The 19623-nt window shown below is 50.3% G+C and overlaps 1 protein-coding gene across 13 annotated transcripts in view; it reads right to left on the bottom strand.

Moving 5' to 3' along the window:
• Positions 1-19623, bottom strand: part of NTM (neurotrimin) — a gene marked incomplete at its 3' end in the record, with an annotated part of 1328870 nt that overhangs the window by 1081330 nt on the left and 227917 nt on the right. For 12 of the 13 annotated variants that reach the window (XM_079930756.1, XM_079930747.1, XM_079930749.1 and 9 more), the window contains one exon: positions 9350-9522. The exons of the other annotated variant lie outside the window; for it this stretch is intronic. The remainder of the gene's footprint in view (positions 1-9349; positions 9523-19623) is intronic. 13 annotated transcript variants of the gene reach the window in all.

Genomic DNA, 19623 nt, shown 5'->3' with positions numbered 1-19623 from the left:
CAATCTGAGGGATGACACTGACCCCTGGTGAGGAAATCCCTCCTTTTGAGGAAGGAGACAGGAAGAGAGAAGGGGGGGACAGACCCACTGACTTGACCCACGGACTTGTCCTTAATGTCACACACAACCCACAGTCTCAGCATCCAGCTGCAGGGCCTGAGGAGGCAGAAGCAAGCTCTCTGGAATCAGGCTGATATGTAGGAAGAGTGGCACCTGAACAAGCAGCCGTGATTTATCGGGTTCTCACAGCTGGGGCTACGGGGAACATGCAAGATGGTCTCTACCCTCAAGTGACCTACCACGGGCTTGGAGGAATGGAGGGAGAGGTCTTGAGTGGATAGCTAACCATGTGGGACAATGTATAGGAAAGGCCAGAAGTGGTCAATATTCTAGGGCTTCAGAAAGGCACGGCCAGGTATTGAAGGAAGTGGTTGGGTTGGAGGCGACACCGCTATATTTTGGGGGGGGGGGGGCTCATGCAGAGAAAGCATGGGAGGGGGATTCGGCAGCGAGCAGCCCCACCAGGCCAGGCTGAGAGCTTTCAAGGAGACAAGATGGGAAAGATGAGGTGAGGCCGATCTGCGGTGGCTTTTAATGCTGGTCTAAGATGCTTGGACTGTAACCTCTAGGCACCAAAGACTTACTAACAGGAGAGTAACAGATGATACGGTATATTTTGTGAGCTCAAAATGACTGCAGGGTGCAGACAGGATGGACCCAGGGGGAAGAGCTGGGAAGCAAACGGGGAAGTGGTTGGGGGGAACCCAGTGAATATGGAGTCTTCTCATCTGCCCTGGATCCATCTCCCCTTCTCCTGGGAGCTGTGCCCGAACCTCCCTTTGGGAACCATTGCTCATCAGTTTCAAGCTCGATGCTTTGGGCAGGGCTTATCCCACCCCCACTCCATTTCCAGGGACAGATATGTGATCCGGGCCTCACCAAGCAGAAGGGTCCCCTCCCCTGGCCACACAGTGTGGTTCAAAAATAAGCCAAGTCTCAAGTTGGTCCAGGGAGAATCAGCCCTTGTCCTCTTTCAGGAACCATTGGAAATGGAGTCTGCTTTTTGTACTGGGTTTGCAAACTGAAGGCTAAAGCCCAGAGAGGCTGGAGGCTATTTTGCCAACACTGTGGAGAAGGGAGTGAAACTGAACCAGAGGAAAGAAGAGCTGTGAGATGGGAGAGATTTCAGAGGTGGCTGAGCCCCGGATACAGCCATGTCTGGCACATGCTCCGGAGAAAAAGAAAACCAGAGTGAAGAGACTAGAGACTGCCAGAAGGGAAGGGAAGGAGGTGGGGGAGGTGAATTTGGATGTTTCTCTCATCTTATCCTTTTGCAAAGCTTTCTTTCTAGCCTGGCTGGTCTACACTGAAGGCAGCAGAGAAGTGAGCGACGTGGGCGTCCAGGGGAAGAGCCCCCCAGGGACAGAAGAAGCGGGCAGCCCTTGTCCAGGGTGAGCTGGCACATGTGAGGAGCGGCCAGGGGGCCAGTGTGGCTGGAGCCAAGTGACTGGGCGGGGGAGTGATGGGCCGGGGTCAGGCCGTGTAAAGCTTTGTTGTCCCTTGATGAAGGGAACCTGGCCTCTGCTCTCAGAATGAATGGCAGCCATTAGAGCCCCGAGTCAAGGAATGGCAAGAGGCAACTGACACTTAAAAGGGTCGCCCTGGTCACCTGTGTCTGAGGAGAGGGCAGGGGCGGGAGGCAAACAGCAGAGCTGGACAGCAGCACCCCATCTGCTCAGCCAGTGGGATCTGAGATTCTGTCTCCAGACTCGGCACCACGCAAGCAGGAAAAAGTACTGGAGGAGGACAGGGGCTACAGAAGTGATGGAGGGTATGCTGAGCAGGGCGGCCACAGAGGAGCGGCCACCAGAGGAGCAGGCGGGCAGGAGAAAGGGCTGGGGGCTCAGGTCCGGCCCCGGGGGGAGGGGCGCACAAGGAGCAGCAGTGGTCACGTCTCCAGGGCAGGGAGGGCACGAAGCTGCAGCAGCAGGTGGGGCCAGGACCTGAGCGATGGGGGCGGCCGCGCCAGCCACGCACTCAGCTAAGGCCAGCAGCTGCCGTGTCCTCCAGCTGTTCCTGAGCTGCTGGGGCGAGGCTCCAGGGGGTGGGCGCAAGTCTGCACAGGGATTGTACAAGAATTCTAGAAAACTGCCCTGCTCCCCACCTGCCTTGCCCTTGTGGTCCAGGGGGGGCCGTGCACGTCCACTCAATAGTCACCACCCAGTGACTGTCTCTCCCAAGACCTGAAGGCGGACACTTCCTCCCTCCACCATCATCCTCCCAACTCTTTTCTTTTCTTTCTTCTCCCCAGGAAGTACCGAAAATCAGCCCAAGCTCAAATGTCCATTTGAAGGGACCTTGGCTGTCTTAGGGGGTTGGGAGGGCAGAGCTGTAAATTCCAGCCGTAAATATGAAATCACAGTTGGTTCTGTAGCTACAGGCGCCTCCACCAGGGTCAGGAGGCTTCTCCTATATAGAGAAAAAGTCAGAAATTGATCTTGCTTTTAGCATTTACCAGGCATTCTCCAAGGAGGCCACTTCATCCTCCACAAGTTTTGTGTCTGCAAAAGATAGCATCTGGCCCGGTCTCGCCCCTCCCATCCCGCCACTGCTTGCCTGCTGCTCCCAGGGCGTCCTCTGTCTCTGGCTCCAGCTTTGAATTTGCACACCGCCTTCCCAGCTTCCTTGCTCACATCTGGACCCATCTTGTCTCAGGGTCTGGCATGCAGTGGGTGCCCAATAAGTGTCGAACGCTGGTGAATGAGTGAGTCATTGCTCCCGACGGCCAGTGCCGTGTGCTTCTTCACCACCTCACGTCTGCTTCCTGTCTTTCTCAGAAGAAGGCAAACCATAGCCCAGGAAGGCATGTGAAAGACATTCTAGTCTCACAAACCCCTCACAGCTCCCGGCGGGAGGAAGCTAGACTGTGGTCTCTCCTCTCCGCGTCCCTCGGCAAGTAGAGATCTGGGTCTGCCAAAGGCTCTGTGCTGACTGCTTCGGTGCTGCCGAAGTACGCGACAGCCCCTGCGTCCCGGAAAGCAGGGCGGAACAAAGGCTGCCGGTCTGGCCGGGAGGGGCCGGGCGTCCAGCCGCTGTCCTGCCGATGACTTCACCCCTGGGACCGCGGACGCTCACTCACATTTTGAAATCTCAGTTTTCTCATCTGTAAACGATGGATTATGTGCAAACCCTGCTGAGGCAGGATTTTAGGATCGGAAGTGAAGGAGCAGCTGTCACGGAGCAGATGACCGGCAGGATGCTTAGCATCTGAGGAGAGTGTCCTGGCGTCGGGGACACCTGGCTCCAGTCCCGGCCCCGCCGCCACTAACTGCGACATTGGATGTATCACTTAACCTTTCTGACCTTCAGATTTTCCTGTGTAAAATGGGAATAGCAATAGCACCACACCCACAGGGCTGTGAATGGGATTAAATTAGTTAACGTACATTAATTAGACAAGGCATCGAACTACCGTAGAACCTCAATACATTAACATGCCTAGTGGGAAGTGGGAATGCCCTGGCTGTCCAGTGGTTAGGACTCCAGGCTTTCACTGCTGAGGGACCGGGTTCAATCCCTGGTTTGGGAACTAAGATCCCCCAAGCCGCGTGGTGCAGGCAAAAAATTTAAAAATTAAAAAAAAAAATAACATGCCTAGTGACCACATCAATAGTCTAGAGCAGGGCTATGTATGCAGTAGAACCTTCTGAATGATCAGAGCTGCCCTGTATCTGGGCTAAAACAGTACCCGCCAGCCACATGGGGCTACCGAGCAGTCTCTGTAGCTAATGTGACTGAGAAACTGAATGTTTAATTTTACTTAATGTTAATTATTTTAAATCTAAACAGCCATTTTATTTAAATGTTATGTAGCTAGCAGCCCGTGCATCAGACAGAGCAGGTCTAGACATTAAGAACTACCAGCATTTCTGAAGGAGCGGCAAGGCATGGCACATCCAGACAATGGAATATTATTAACACGAAAAAGAAATGACCGATCAAGCCACGAGGAGACATGGGGGAACCGTAAGTGCATGTTGTTACTGAGGGAAAGAAGCCTGCATACTGTATGATTCCAACTGCATGACTTTCTGAAAAAGGCAAAACTACGGGGACAATAAAAAATCAGTGGTTGTCAGGGTCTGGGGGGGAAGGCTGAACAGGTAGAGTCCAGTGGGTTTCTAGGGCAGTGGAACTACTTTGCACGATGCTATGATGAGGATGCCTGTCATTATACGTTCGTCAAAACCCACAGAATGAGGGACACCAGAGTGAATCCTCGTGCACAAACTGTGAATTTGGGGTGACGATGACGTGCCAGTGTAGGTCCATCAGCTGTAACAATGCACCTCTGTAGTGGGGGAAGTGGATAGTAGGGGAGGCTTGGGTGTGGGGAGACGGGCATATGGGAAAACTCTGTATTTTCTGCTCAGTTTTGCCGTCAACCTAAAACTGCTCTAAAAAGGAAAGCCACTAAAAAAAAATAAAAGAAGAGGGATGAGGAAATGCATGGAAGAAGTAGGATCTGAAGCGAGTTCTCAGGAATGGGTAGGGCATGGACAGCAGTGATTGGCAGTGCTCAGGGGCTGGGAGTGGGGCAGGGGGTCAGAGAAGAGGGTTTTTAAGGGAGGAAATCGAGAGACAGGCAGCAAAGCACCTGGGGAAGACAGAATTCCAGGTTAAAGAGCCTAAAATGTATTCAGCAACCAACTGAGTCCCTGCAGATGTTCACACAGGGCTATGAGATACCAAAAAGTGTTTGAGAAATAGTAATATCCCAAAGGAACATGCTATTTGGGACTTTAGGTTTCTTGAGGGTCAGGCCCGTGTCTTTAAGTTAAATCTTGTGAGGCTCCTGCTATCACACCAGGAGCTCAGAAGTGCTTAAAACAATTTAATTCAAATAGATAGCTTAGCTCAGGATCACGCTGCTCTATAGGAATCTTCCATTACCAATGTGGTAGCTCCCATATTGCCTGGAAAATTACAGGCTTTTAGGGACTCCTGCTTGATGGATTTGTCTAAATGTGTCTAAAAGGAGATGCACAATGTAGCCCCGTCAGCACTGGGGACTCAGCATTCAGGATGCTTAAGTGTCAAGAAAAGACTTCCATTTGTGATCTCCCACAGCGCACCATCTTCAAAGGTCCCCAGATTTATTATTGCATCAACAGATCGGAGAGGGGAGTTTGTATGAGATCAAACAAACACGAGTACTATGGGAGGGCTGGCAGGTGACAGTGTATAAATTGCCGGATGGAAAATGTCAAAAGTTGACTTCAAGCGGTGAGGGATTGGGGAGCACACAAAACTGAGAACAAATGACCGTGCCTTTCTGGGAGCCAATTCTTTATACAGTCCGGCTAATGCAGCGCAAGAAACTTGGGGCTCAGAAACCCACTGAGACCCAGTGAAATCCATTGACTCACAATATATCCTTTATTAAAAAATTATAAAAAGCATCTCTTAGTTTCTACACCTCTTCTCATTTCTGGTAGCTTTTCCTCTCTTTCTCTCTCTCTCTCATACACACACACACACACACACACACACACACACACACACACTCCTATATGCTTTCTTTTTCTCTACCCTGCATATATCCCCCTTTTTGCTCCTTTTACATTTCATTCTTTACATCTCTTTGGCAATCTTTCAAGGGTACTGTCTCGATAGTTAGGACATCTTCCAAGGTAGCAAATTATGTACGCTTTGTCATTGCCAGAGCCTTGCAGACTCAGACTCAATACAAGAAAGAGAGTTGCCATGTCTCCTTAACCCCTGTTCTCATGAGCGGGGCCTTAGTCCTGAATCAGTTGTTGTGTGTTTCAATAAGAGAGTAACAAGCAGTTCTGGAACATTCAGCTTGGGGTCTGAAAGAAAGTATGTTCTTTATATATATCAGCTCACACCCTCACCTTGCCGTCTCCTGGGAGCAGGCCCTTCCCAACGACCAGGACCGAAAATAACCACCTACCCTGGCTCTGTTTTAATTTCACAGCACGTTTTACTTTTTGACATCAGAATAAATATTTATTTCTTTGTAGATAGCCTATATGCTCTGTTAAGATGCAAGTCCCATCACATTTGGAATCCTCAGCAGTGCCATGAGGTAGGAACTGTTAAGAACTACATTTTCCAGGGACTTCCCTGGCGGTCCAGTGGTTAGGACTCTGAGCTTCCACTGCAGGGGGCGTGGGTTCGATCCCTGAACTAAGATCCCTCAAGGCGAGCCGCGTGGCCAAAAGAAAAAAAGAACTGCGTTTTCCAGATGGAGACACTGTTAAGGTTATGGGGCCAGGGGCTTCACCAAGGTGGTGCGACCATGAATTACAGAGCACAAACTGCAACCCAGGTCTGCCTTTGACTCCAGAGCCAGCGCTCCCAACCAGAGCCTCCAGGCAGCGGGCAATGGATTCTAGGTTATACATTTATATCCAACGGGAGTCAGGCTTGAATGTGGCTTCAGTGTCAAAACTAAAAGGGCTTGAAAACCTCCTTGCTCCCAACCTACCTTCCTTACTCTCTTCTCTCCTAGGGAGGCATGCTAAAGAATGAACTAATTCTAAACTCCTGTAAAAACAGACTACCAGAATTTCTCAGAATCCAAGTTCTTCGAGGACAGAAACTACGTTAGCCCAGTTTAGGCAGACAGAACAGGCAGCTCTCTGTACAGTGGCTCGTATAGCATGGAGCCTAATCAACAATCTGTTTATTTTTATTCCCATGTTTCTAGGAGGTTCCCAGCTTCTCCAAAAATAGTAGCTGGTATGCTAGCAGCATCCAAGGAACGTCACTTGATTTCTCAAAATCAGACTTGATCTGCTGTGAGCTCCCAGCTACCAGGCTCAGTAATCTGGGGCCTCCTCTCTTTTTCCCTCCATGGACTCTTATGATGGTCCCGGTCTTGACTTTTCCTATTGCTACGGCCACCTACGAAGGTCACCGCCCAGCACCAGCCTTTGTCCTTGTCATCTGCCATCCATCTCTTGGGCTTTGAAGATGTTCCTCCGCTACGGTCTGCCTTGTAGAATCCAGGCCTCACACCTGGGACATGTCAAGGAACGGGTCTCTCCTCTCACCTGTCTCTGGAGGGTTCCAACTCTAGCTCTGAACTCACAACTTCCACCTCTGCAGTGCTCATGAACCATCCAGGCCTTCCTCTTTGGGGACAAGCCCACACCATCCTCCCCAACAAAACTCTGCAAACATCATCGTTCCTGTCTCTTCCTGGAGTTAGGGGGGAAAGGAAATACTAAGTCCAGTTACTTTTAAAAAATCAATTCCACCCATTACCGATAGTCGGTGATTAGATGCATGTGCTATTACAAAGTTTTCATCAATCCGTTCACAGTCTGACCCTTTGGACTGTCAAGTTGGCACTACGTTTGGCTCACAAATAAATCTGCCGTAGCCAAGGAAGACGAAAACTTTCTTCTTCCCTCGGATAACATGAGGCACAGGATTTCCCAAGAGAAAGCAGAGCCCAAGGGGGAAAGGGTCCCGGGCAGGGCTGCTGAGCTGGGCTCCATCCGGCACTGGCTAATCCAGGGGCACCACTGACACTCCTCACAAGTTATTAACAGCCAAACAGACTCCAAACCTTCTGCTCCTAACACATTTCTGACGCCTTTCCTAATCCACAGTTGTGTTAACAGGCATTTGCAGCTGTGAAGAAAGGTGGGTGGGCAGGCTAAATAAATTAATAAATAAAGAGTTTACGTAAATTGCTCAGCTCAGCTCAGCACAGCTTGAATCCTTACCATGACCGGTCTTGGAATAAAGCATCCTAAGGAGGTTTCTTTTTCTTTCCTGCCCTCAGGCAGAACAAACTGCTAAGTCAGTCAGTTAGTAGATCCAGTGATAGAGCACCTACTGTATGCAAAGGATCATCTTGGTATTGGTGAAGAGATAAGTAATTAACTGGGAAGACAGAGACCACTTGGGATGCCCCGAACCCAATAGCAACGATTCTTAAACCTTGTGAACAAGTAAAAGGCACCATGAATAATAAACAGTGAGCATGTGTCAGAGGGGGACTTCAAATCCAGCAAAGGCAGAAGACACTCCCTTTGCTTTAATCCTGACATCTACTGTGTTTTCCAGCCTCACTCCCTCTGGTTTTCAAGTGTTCAAGTGGTGGAAGAGATTGAACATTGACAGCTCAGTCACTCAATACCATACTTCACAGAGGAATAATAAAAACTAACTGATCCCTCCCAAAATGGCTTACTAGTTTCTTAAGATCTGGATGAGAGTGTTTCTGATCAATTTTAAGGTTTGAATATGATCTAAGTTGGGGTGTCCAAAAGGAGAAGGTAAATGATTGGGCTGAACCACCAATGACTAATGGGTACAGCCAGCCAAGTATCTGACAAACATTTATTGAGTATTTCTTCCATCTGTTCTACGTCAGGCATTGTGCTAGGCACTGAGGGTAAAGTGATGACTGAGATATATTCCCTGCCCTTGAGACACTCACAGGCTAGTGAAGGAGACAGAGAAATTAGCAAGTAACTTTCTGACTTAGGATGTCACCATGGCCTGCTTGGGTTACTGCAGAAGGCAAACAGAGTAGACAAAGGAGGAGAGCGTTAAGGAAGAGTTCTAGAAAGAAGAGACCCCTGAGCTGAGTCTTCAAAAACAAGAAGAAATTAACCAGCTAGAGAAAAATGGGAAGGATATTCCAGGCAAAGTGTACAGCAGTTACAAAAGTTTATAAAGAAACGAAGAAGCCAAGAGCATTTGGAGAATTTCCACTGGTTCCGTGTGACTGAAATATAAGCTCGGTATAGGAATGGCAAACAGTAATTCTAACTCATATTCAGAAAATCCTGTGAGTCATGCCAAGTAATTTAAATTTTATCCTGAGGTTTGAGAAGGAGCCTTTGCAGCACTGAAAGAGGAGAGGGATGGGCAGGTTTACACTATGGAAATACCAGCCTCACATAAATATAGAGGAGACACTGGCGAAATAGAAAAGGTGGAGACTGGAGTTGGGGAACCCTGTTTAGGGACTGTTCAAAAATTTCAGGTAAGAACAGGTAAGGCCCTAAATTGAAAAACAGCCATAAATATCAATGATGAACATTTAGAAGTGTTTGATTCTTACGCGTGGTTTCTTCAGTGATAGTGAACCACACAGCACACCACCAGTGGTGCGAATTTCACCATAATAAAAGTATTATTACACGTACTAAAATAGTAAACTCATCTGGAAACCTAACCAATGGACACGGTATTTTTTTCTTAGGTTCCCAATGTCAACAGGAAAGGATGTTGCTTTGATTTCTCCTACAAAGTCTCCTACTTCTACTTTAAATAGGAGCTGGTAGAGAAAGACACTTACTTTCCAGTGAATTTGAGCCTGGTGGGTTTCTTCGTACTGAGATGTGAACTGGCTTCACATATTGTTCCTTCTCTGTGCTTCCTCTTCTGCTCTCTCCTCTCCCCCCTGCAGACCAAGATTTCACTTGAGCTGAAGGATGGATGGACTCTCCCATCTTGGAATCTCTGGTGTGGCTGAAGTTAAGAAGAGAAGAGAGGGACAGGAGGTCTTCCAGATGTTCATAGAGTCACATCCAAGGTCATTGGACCGTGGAAGGGCATTCCGATCAGGTCTCTGCATGTTTTCCCTGAACAGAGACTGTCCTCAGTCAGGGGACTTGGCATGGACTCCACTCCCGTGGAAGCTGGTGGAACACAGAGACCAGACCTTGGAATCAGACAGATCTGGTGTCTAGTTCCAGCCTGGCTTCTTGTCTCGAATAAGGGAGAAAGGCCTGTGTGTAGTGAGAATTACAGGAGAGAATGAGGGAGAAGTGCCCAGCACAGACTCAGGGTTTCTCAACCAGGGCTGATTCTACCCCCTGAGGACATTTGGTGATATCTGGAAACATTCTGGGTTGTCACAACTGGGTGGGGGGAAGCAGATACAACTGGCATCTGGTAGGTAGGGACCAGAGATGCCGCTAACATCCTACAATGCACAGGACAGCTCCCGCAACCAAGAATTATCCTGCCCCAAATGCCAAGGTTGCCGAGGTTGAGAAACTCTTGTCTCTCAATACGTGTTCCTCGTAGCTCCTCTCCCCCATTCTCCTATGATCCCCGCCCGCCGACATACACATGAAAAGCAATACCTCCAAGCAGAGATATCCACCCCACTGGACGGCCTCTGGCTGCCAACTGGAGAGATCAAGCCCCAATCCTCCTCCCAGCCGCCTTCCCCTTCACGATTGAAATGACTGGTTTGTGAGGAGTTGGCGCATCCTGACTCCAGGCTGTTTACTTTCCTCCTTATGATGTTTCTGAGTGAATTTTCTTTTCCACGAAATAAAGCAGGACGCCGGCCATCTTGCTGGGCCCGCCCCGTCTCCAACTGCACCTTTTTGTCCTGCCTCAGACAACAATCCCCATCATCTCCTCCCCCTTCCTTACCTGCCTCAGCCCCGCAAGCCCAAGGATGACTGTTTACTGACCCCACAGCAGGGGTGTCTCCCCACAAGCATTTCCAGGGATCTTTAAGGGAGGTTTTCTCACCTTTACAAACCAGCCTCTATAACGGGCTGCTCTGATTAAGTGACCGCCTGGAGGGGTGGGATAGGGAGGGAGGGAGGGAGGAAGATGCAAGAGGGAGGAGATATGGGAACATATGTATATGTATAACTGATTCACTTTGTTATAGAGCAGAAACTAACACACCATTGTAAAGCAATTATACCCCAATAAAGATGTTAAAAAAAAAAAAAAAAAGAGTCGCCGGCTTCACAGGTTGGGTTGAAACCCTCCCTGTCTCTTGTCCCTCTCTGTGTGCACAGTGGGTAGCAGAAGGCTCTGCACCGTTCTGAGCAGGCATCCTCCAACTGACGCTCCCTTCCAGACCAAATAAATGCAAACCTGTGAGAGAGAAGGACCCAAGCAACCGGCCCCTCTTTTCGCAATTCTTCACCCGCAGGTATGAATGTATGCGTATGTATGGGGCACACATGATCCACAGACACAGTGACACACACACGGACAAAAGGAAACAAGAGGCATCCTAGCAGGTGCCAGAGGAAGCCTGGCTTCTGGCTGTGGGGTCCCCAGGGCTGATTATTTGCTGGTTCTGCTGCAGGACTCAGGACTGGGGCTCAAAGGCCGGTCCCACCTCCCTCCATCCCAGCTCTCCTCCGTGCTCTGTGCTGCACGGCCGCCATCTCCAGCCATTCGTTGTACTCTAGCCCTCGAAGTCAGGCGAATGTGGTGTCGGGCACTGACCAGGATCCCTACTTATTATCAGCTCAACATTTTCCAGCTCGAGATGCCCCCATGCCTTTGTCCCAGTGCCAACGATGCAGAAGAGCTTAAGGGAGAGAACAGGGAACAGGGTCACAGATGGAAGCCTGTGGACCGCCCCCCTCCCCTTTCTCTGGAGCCCATTACCCCTTTGGGGGCGCAGAGGTGGGGGGACTTCTCTCTTCTCTGTCCCTCTCCGAGCCATGTTTAACCAGCCTTCAGCAAACAGAAGGGTCTAGAAGCCCCAAAGAAATAGAGGGAATTTTATTCCCGAAGTGCTGACCGTTTGTGCCGGAAGTCACTTCGGTTGGCTATTACTCCTTGACCTTTCATTTCACACACTCATTTAAGCCCCCAGTATTTATTTTTTCCAGAGCTGAAAGCCTCGTGGAAGTCAACCCATGAAGGGCCCCAAATGAGACAGAAAGTGGAGGGAGCAGACAGGTTTCTCCTGAAGGCTATTCTCTCACCTGCCACTGCCCCTCCAGCAACTGTGACCTTGACCTCGACCTTACCTAGGCACACCAAGCCCTCCCGCAGAGCTGGGCTCAAGATGGGTGTGGTGGTGTGAGAGGGGTCCTCGGAGAAAGCACTGCGGGGTCAGCCTGGGGCCAGGGGAGGCTTCTGGAAGAAGTGATCTCTGAGGAGACAAGGCTAAGGTTGAGTTCTAAGTTCTAAGGTTGAGTGGAAATCGTCCAGGTGACAAGGAACTGGGGGAGAAGGATGTCATCTGAGGGAACAGTGTGAGTAAAGGTGATGGGGCCTGAAACAGCGTGGGAGGGGCTGAGATCCACGCTAGAACACAGGAGAGAGAAGGTAGAGAGGAAGGAACCCAGAGAGATGGGGGAGGGGTGGAGATCACAGACGACCCCACTGAGACCTTTAGACTTGATCCTGTGGGCATGCAGAGGCCCCGAGGGTTTTCAATTTGGGAATGAAATGATCAGATGCACATTTAAGCTGGGTCACTCAGGCGGCTATTGAGGCCTCAGGGGGAGTTGTAGGGAGAGACGTGAAACATCGCTTTGTTTTAAACTGAAATTTGAAAGTCTCTGAAATTTATTGGCAATACATGGGGCTAGTGTGTGTGAATCACAGTCCAGAAATTTAGGTGTATATAAGAAATACATCTTTTTATAAGTCACCTTAATTTCTCTTTCACGCTCCCTATGTGACCAAGTTCTAAAAAAAGCTTCCACCACCATCTTTTTGAGAGACTCCCTCCCACAGACTTGGGGAGGTTTGGGGAGTCCTTCAGCAGTTCCAGGCCATCTCTCCATGTCAGTTACTTCTGGATCCTGTGGTCCTGGCCAGTGCTCGTGACCTGTCTATTTAGGGAGGAAAGGGAGAGGAGAGAGAAAAGGGAGAAATCACAGCTAAGACCAGAATCGGCTTATTCCCTCACAATGGGTTTTTAAAAATCATATAGATATACGTATCTGCGGAGGGGACACCAACGCTTTATGTAAGAAGTTATGGGAACTTGAACTAAGAGAGACAGAGGAGGAATAGAAGAAGGGGATTCAAGAAAATGGAAGAAGCAAAATCAGTAAGAGCTGGTGACCGATGGGTGGTGGAGGGTAAGGGAGAGGGCTCTGGGCCCCTGGACCAAACGATGACAAATGGCACACACTGAGCTAGAAGTCACAGCAGGCACAGGAGAGTGGGAGTGGGGGACAGAGGTCACCTGCCGCTAGGCTGCAGCTCAGGCCGGCAGTCTTGAAGCTGGTGGCCCATGGCTTTGCCCCCTCTGCCCAGCAGGACTCCAAGTCCACCTTCACTTGCCTCTTTCTCTGGGCCAGATTCTCCCATCTCCGTGCCCCCCAAATATCTGTGTTTATTCTCCTACCCATTCAATTGCATTACCTTCTGTCAGTGTTACATGCCCGTCTGTAGGTTTTCCCTCTACATACAGATTATTCTCCTTTAGCCTACAGGTCCCAACACGGCAGAGCTGCCCTGTCTGCTGGGCACTGGAGAAGGCGCCCCAGTGCGTGAGACAGGGTGCAGGGACCTCGCGTCAGTGCCGGCTGTGTTACATACCATCTATATCACAAGCTTAGTATCCTCTCCCTTGTTTGTAAAATGAGGGCTACTCTGACCAAAAACCAGGGGTGTCAGGTGATCAGATGGCATAACGTATGGAAAAGCATTCTTTAAACGGGATACGGTGTTCAAATGTAAGTTATCAAGTCACCCTATGTGACACCTGTGCTTGTCTGTCCTGCCTCCATCTTTCTCCTCCTTAGCAATCCCTCACCCTGTGAATCTAAACTGAGAAAACCACCTCCAGGAAGGCAGGTGTGTGTGGGAAGGCGTGGAGCTGAAGGGGCGTGAGGAAGAGGAGTGAGGGGGCGGGTCAGGGATCCCTGCTGCTGACCCCCTGATCTCAGCCGGAGCAGGGACCCGGCAGTCACAGCCAGAGGCCGCAGGCTCCAGGCTGAGACGCTGCACGGTGGACTTTTTTTTTTTTTTTCCTTTTTCACTCTTGGCAATCTGTTAGAAATGGTGCCTGCTTGTCCCCGCTCCAAGCCCGACAAAACACAGCTTTCATCATTTGATGGTGTACATGTACAGCCATGCAGAGGCACAGAAATCAATGCGCATTGATTCCTAAGCTAGGAATTCATAAACTTCTTTAAGGTCACCAATTGATTTTTCACTTTTGGTAAAAAAAATGTGAGACTTCAGACCTTTCTCTTCATTTGTGCTGGCTTTCTCATCTACAGGGGACACACGGGGCTGCACACGGGCCCTCCCTCACCTGTGTGAGCCCAGCCTTCCCCTCCTCGGGGCCGCCAGGAGGGAGAAGCACCCAGATACAGGGAGAGAGGGGCACACGTATTTAAACACTCCTCCCGCTACATCAAAGCCTCCTCGCAGTGGCCTAATCTCCTGGATTAGTCAAATGACGGGACAAATGCATTTGAAGGATGACACCCCCCAAATGGAAGCGTGTTTGGAACAGACGCATCAGCATTTGACAAATCGGAGCTGGGCAGTGGGGACGGGAGGTGGGAGGGGCGGCCGGGCTTGATTTCAGAGTGAAGGCGGGGCTCAGATCAGTGCCCCGCCCCCAGGATGTCTCTGCCGAGGACACCACGTGGTGAGTGGGGCGGGCGCCTTAGCTAGTGTCCAAAGGTGGGTATCAGCCCCGTTACCAAGGGAGCGTCCTCATCACCTGAACCTGTTTACCCACATCTGAAGAAATGGAGTAAATATCTACCTTGTGAAGTGGTGAAGACCAAATATGACGTTATTGTAAAAGCATTGTTTAGACTGCAAAGTATCGGATGAGTATGAGATAGTCCAGTGCCCCAAATCCTCCCCACTTATGTTTAGAATCAAAAAGTTTTAAAGAAATTCATGAATGTTATGACTGATGGGGTCACCGTGGATCCCTTCTTTCTTTCTTCCTTTTAAAAAATTTTATTTTATCGTGGTAAGAGCACTTAACATGAGACCTCCCTTCTTACAGATGTTTAAGTGCACAATACAGTATTGTTAACCTCCAGGCACAATGTCATCTACAGGCAGATCTCTCGAATTTACTCACTCTGCACAACTGAAACGTTATACCTGTTGAACAACTCCTTTTTCCCCTCCCCCCAGCCCCAGGCCACCGCCCTTGCCCTTCTAGTCTGTGCTTCTAGGAGATGAACTATTTTATTTTATTTTTAATTTATTTTATTGATGTATAGTTGATTTACAATGTTGTGTTAATTCCTGCTGTACAGCAAAGTGTTTCAGGTGTACATATATGCCTACATTCTTTTTCATTTTCTTTTCCATTATAGTTTATCACAGGATACTGAACATAGTAGGACCTCTTTGTTTATCCATCCTATATGAGATAGTTTGCATCTGGTAATCCCAAACTCCCAATCCATCCCTTCCCCACCCCGTCCCCACTGGCAACCACAAGTCTGTTCTCTATGTCTGAGAGTCTGTTTCTTTTCCATAGATAAATTCATTTTTGTCATATTTTAGATTTCACATGTAAGTGATATCATGTGGTATTTTTCTTTCTCTTTCTGACTTACTTCACTTAGTATGATAATCTCTAGGTTCATCCATGTTGCTGCAAATGGCATTATTTCATTCTTTTTTATGGCTGAGAAGTATTCCATTGTATATATGTACCATGTCTGCTTTATCCATTCATCTGTCGATAGACACTTAGGTTGTTTCCACGTCTTGGCTATTGTGAATAGTACTACTATGAACATTGGGGTGCATGTATCTTTTTGAATTACGGTTTTCTCCAGCTATATGCCCAGGAGTGGGATTGCAGGATCATATGGTAACTCTATTTTTAGTTTTTTGAGGAACCTCTGTACTGTTTTCCATAGTGGCTCTCCCAATTGACATTCCCACCAACAGTGTAAGAGGGTTTCCTTTTGAGTTGGGCTATTTCAGATAACTCATATAAGTGGAATTGTAGAACTATTATATGATCCAAAAACCTCACCTCTGGGTATTTATCCAAAAGAATTGAGGTCAGGATCTTGAAGAAATACCTGCACCCCCATGTTCACTGCAGTGTTATTCACAATAGCCAAGATGTGGAAACAACCTAAGTGCCCATTAACTGAATAAAGAAAATCATATATAGATACACACACACACACACACACACACACACACACACACACACACACATAATGGAATATTATTCAGCCTTAAAAAAGAAAACATACTGACGTACTGCCATACGGGACGGCATGGATGACCCTGGAGGATGTCAGGCTGAGTGAAATAAGCACTCACAGAAGGACAGATCCTTTTCTCCCCCGGATTACACCGAGGCTGTCAAGCAACATTTCTGAAGCCAAGAACCACGGGGGTCACGTCCCAGCCTTGCTGCTTGTTAGCTGTCACCTAGTCACCTAGCCTCCCTGAACCCTGAGCTGCGTCACCCCTAAGATGGGGTGAGGGGTGGCAGGATGAAGAAGGACAGCGTGTGAGGCTGCACGTAAGCCACACAGATGGGGCCTGGGCTAGAATCACCATCATGGCTCAGAAGATGCCCGTCCTGCCAGCTGGAAGGAGGGCCTTGCGGGAAGCGGAGCCTTGGAGCCAGGCCTTCCTCGGGACCAGGGCCAGACCCCGGCGCACTGGCTGGCAGCCCTGCCCAGCCCGCTCTCCCTGGCACCACCAGCCTTCCCCGCAGCCCTGGCAGGTGGTCCTCCTGCTCCCCGAGAGCCAGGGGAACTTGAGTCTCAGGTCTCAGCTGCACGGGGCCACACGGTTCTGCTGTGTTGGCTGCTCAATTAGCAGCGTATCAAGATGTTCCGATGGTGCCGCTGCACACGGGGCTCCCACCTCCCCGCTGAGGCCAGCAGCTCGGCCTGTGCTGGCTTCCAGCTCCCTGACAGCCTTGCAGCCCCTTTCTCGAATGCCAGGCTCTCCTCTGAATTCTCCAAGTCCCGCTCACCCTCTGCCTGCGGTCCTGCGGGCTGTCAGCACCCGTCCCCGAGCTGGGGCTCAGCTGGGCCTGCCCACAGGCTCCCTCCCATTAGCAGGGGCCCTGCTGGTGGGTGGCAGTGGTCCCACCAGAACTCGGGTCCTGCCCCCAGGCCCCCAGCCACGGCCTCTCTGGCCTGGGGCTATGTCCTAGGACCCCCCCCCCTCCCCTGCCCAGCCTGCGCTCACCCAGGGTTCCCAGGGGGCTTTGACGGCTGTGCTTCCCCTGGCGAGTGTGCAGAGGTAACACACTGTCTTGGGTATGACTTGAGCCCAGAGTTGTCTTCCGATTATGACTCCGGCAGAGCAGGTCCTGCAGGTGAATTGTCAGTGTCCCTGGCGAGCCATCCTCCAGCCAGCTAACTGATGTACCGTGGACGCAGGGAGACTGCTGGCCACGTGTGTGCAAGAAGCTCTTCCATCTTTCAAGCAAAGACGAGCGCTGCTCTCCTTCCAGTCCACACGGCCTGTGGTAGCCCTTTATCATCTTTCAGCCTCGCATGAGCGCTAGGGATTGTGAGGGAAGGGGAGCACAGGAGGCGGGAGAGGAGGGCCAAGGAATGACTCACCCCTGTCTCCATACTACCTAGCCCGTTGACCCCCGCGCCAGGGCCCTGCTCTAGGCCACACTGCGGGGACGGGGGTGGGAGGCAAGGCACGGCAAGGCCTCTGCACCCAGGAGGCTAGGCTCCAGCAAGGGAGGGGAGGCTCGTGCGCAGGAAAGAGTACCAGCGCAGCGGGGATGCATCTAGGTGCAGTGGGGGAAGACTGGTCCTAAGGCCAACGGGTTTCAGAGAAGGACGACCATCATGGGCAGAGGCCTTACTTCTGTTAGGCCTCGAAAAATAACACGTTGAATTCCAAACTGCCTTCCCCTGGGGTCGCCTTCCAAATGAGGAGTGCTTTGGAAATACTAACTTCTTTCATGTAAGTCCTTGGGAAACAGTATTGAGAGGTCAGAAAACAGACACCCATCCGTGACTGGGAGACGGGGCCATCCTCACAGTTGCTGCCTCCTTCGAGGGTCACAATGACCTGAAGCAAAGTCTTTCCTCTCCCTTCTCCCAGGTCTCTCTTCTCATCCAACCTCAGAGAGACCGGACAGCACACAGAAGCACCCGGCATCCACGCTGGGCTGTGTTTTGGGGCCTGGAAGGCTCCCTCTGCCGGGCGTCACCGGGTACCTCCTGGCCTCCCAGTGAAGGGGAGAGTCTCGGGGACCTGGTTCTTCTTTAGTAGTTGGAGTGGGGCATCCTATGGGGAAGCCCTTTGGGGATTAGCTGTCCACACCCCTCTGTGACATTCTGTTGTCTCCTCTCTTCCCCACTTCAGCATCCAGCACAGAGCTTCCTGGGACTGCTTCCTGAGACTGCTGCTGGGATCACGGTCTGTCCTCTCTGTTACCTCTGTGACCTCCCGGCACACGTCCACAGAGACGTGATCTCTCAAAAGGCAATCCAAGTTCACCTTCAGGCTAGTAAGATGCTAACCCAATAACCCTATCACAAAACACCGGGAAGAGGGCATCTCTTCTCAGCCTGGAGCAAGGGCCACCCTAGCGCCAGCCCTGCCTATGGGCAGTGCCTGAGCAGTTTGGGGGCGGTGGCTGGCAGTGGGGTGGGGAAAGGACCAGGATCTAGAATGGTCCACAGGAAAGAGGTGGAAAGTTATTTTTCATTGCACAAAGGAGATCCCTGCTTAAACAGCTGTTGGGACACCTGCATTTATACTTGACGTTGTAATGGTAGCTCGTGTTCATTCATCCCATCTCTTCCCTCCCCAGTGTTCATCTACCCAGGCAGGTGGAACACTTTCCTTGCAATCAGATCTCCCTGTGTTCAATGCAGTGATGCAGGCTGAATGAAACATGTACCACTTCTTTTGCTTCATAAAGTTGGAAGTTTGTTGCTAATTATTCAACTGTAATGACCCTAATCCCTTTCTACGCCAATGGATTTATTTCCAGAAAGTGGCCACAGCTCACAGGAAGGCCTGGGGGGACAGGCGGGGAAGTGGACACAGGACACACCCAGGACTATGCAGGACAAACGAGCCGGAGGTGCTCCCAGGAGCTCCAAGCCCCGGGAAGCCAGGAGGGACCCACAGGCACCCGAGTCGGTAAGACCAGAGTCTAAAATACTTCCAGGAGGCAGTAAAGAGAGAGAAGGCAGCAGCTCTTCCTGTACTGAGCAATGAGTTAATGATTTCACGTCCACCCTGTGCCCCCATCCTGCCTGCACCCCAGTACATCCACGTTTTACTGGTTCTTCTTGAGACGGTCATGGTGGGGAGCTAACGTTTTTATAGCACATTAATGACAGCATGGGAGTAGTAAGGACTTCTCTAGCCTTTCTCTGTTTTCATAAACAATTTCTGGCGATTCACTGTTCCCCAGACAAGACTGGGAAGGTAAAATAAAACACACACACACCCATCCATGCTGGGAGGTGGGGTTGATCTTGGGTGGCCTCGGCCTGCAGCGGCTTGAAGCAGGATTCTGGTTCCTGGCCGGAGGCTGGGGTCGGGCCACGGCAGTGAGAGAGCCGAATCCTAGCCACTAGATCACCAGGGACTAGTGGCCAGTGACAAGGTCCTGGCCTGTCAGCTATGTAGAAATGAATTTCCACATAGAGATGGGAAATAGTGAAACAAGTAAAGTGTTTATTAGGAGGAAAAGAGTACAGCATGTGTGGATAGACACAGGGGCGGGTTCAGCAAGAGAGAGTCGTTCCCTCGTGGCAGTCTAAATCACTTAAATGGGCATTTCTTCCAGATTTCCTTTGGCCAATCATCTTGCTTTGCCTGGTTCTGAGTCTGTATTTGGTTTATCTCAAGGTCCTCCCATGCGTGCACTCATCTTTTAGCCAAGATGGATTCTAG

The sequence above is a fragment of the Stenella coeruleoalba genome (genome assembly GCF_951394435.1).
Source record: "Stenella coeruleoalba genome assembly, chromosome: 8".
NCBI lineage: Eukaryota > Metazoa > Chordata > Mammalia > Artiodactyla > Delphinidae > Stenella > Stenella coeruleoalba.
Note: the sequence above shows the minus strand (reverse complement) of the source record. Positions and strands in the feature narration are given on the sequence as shown.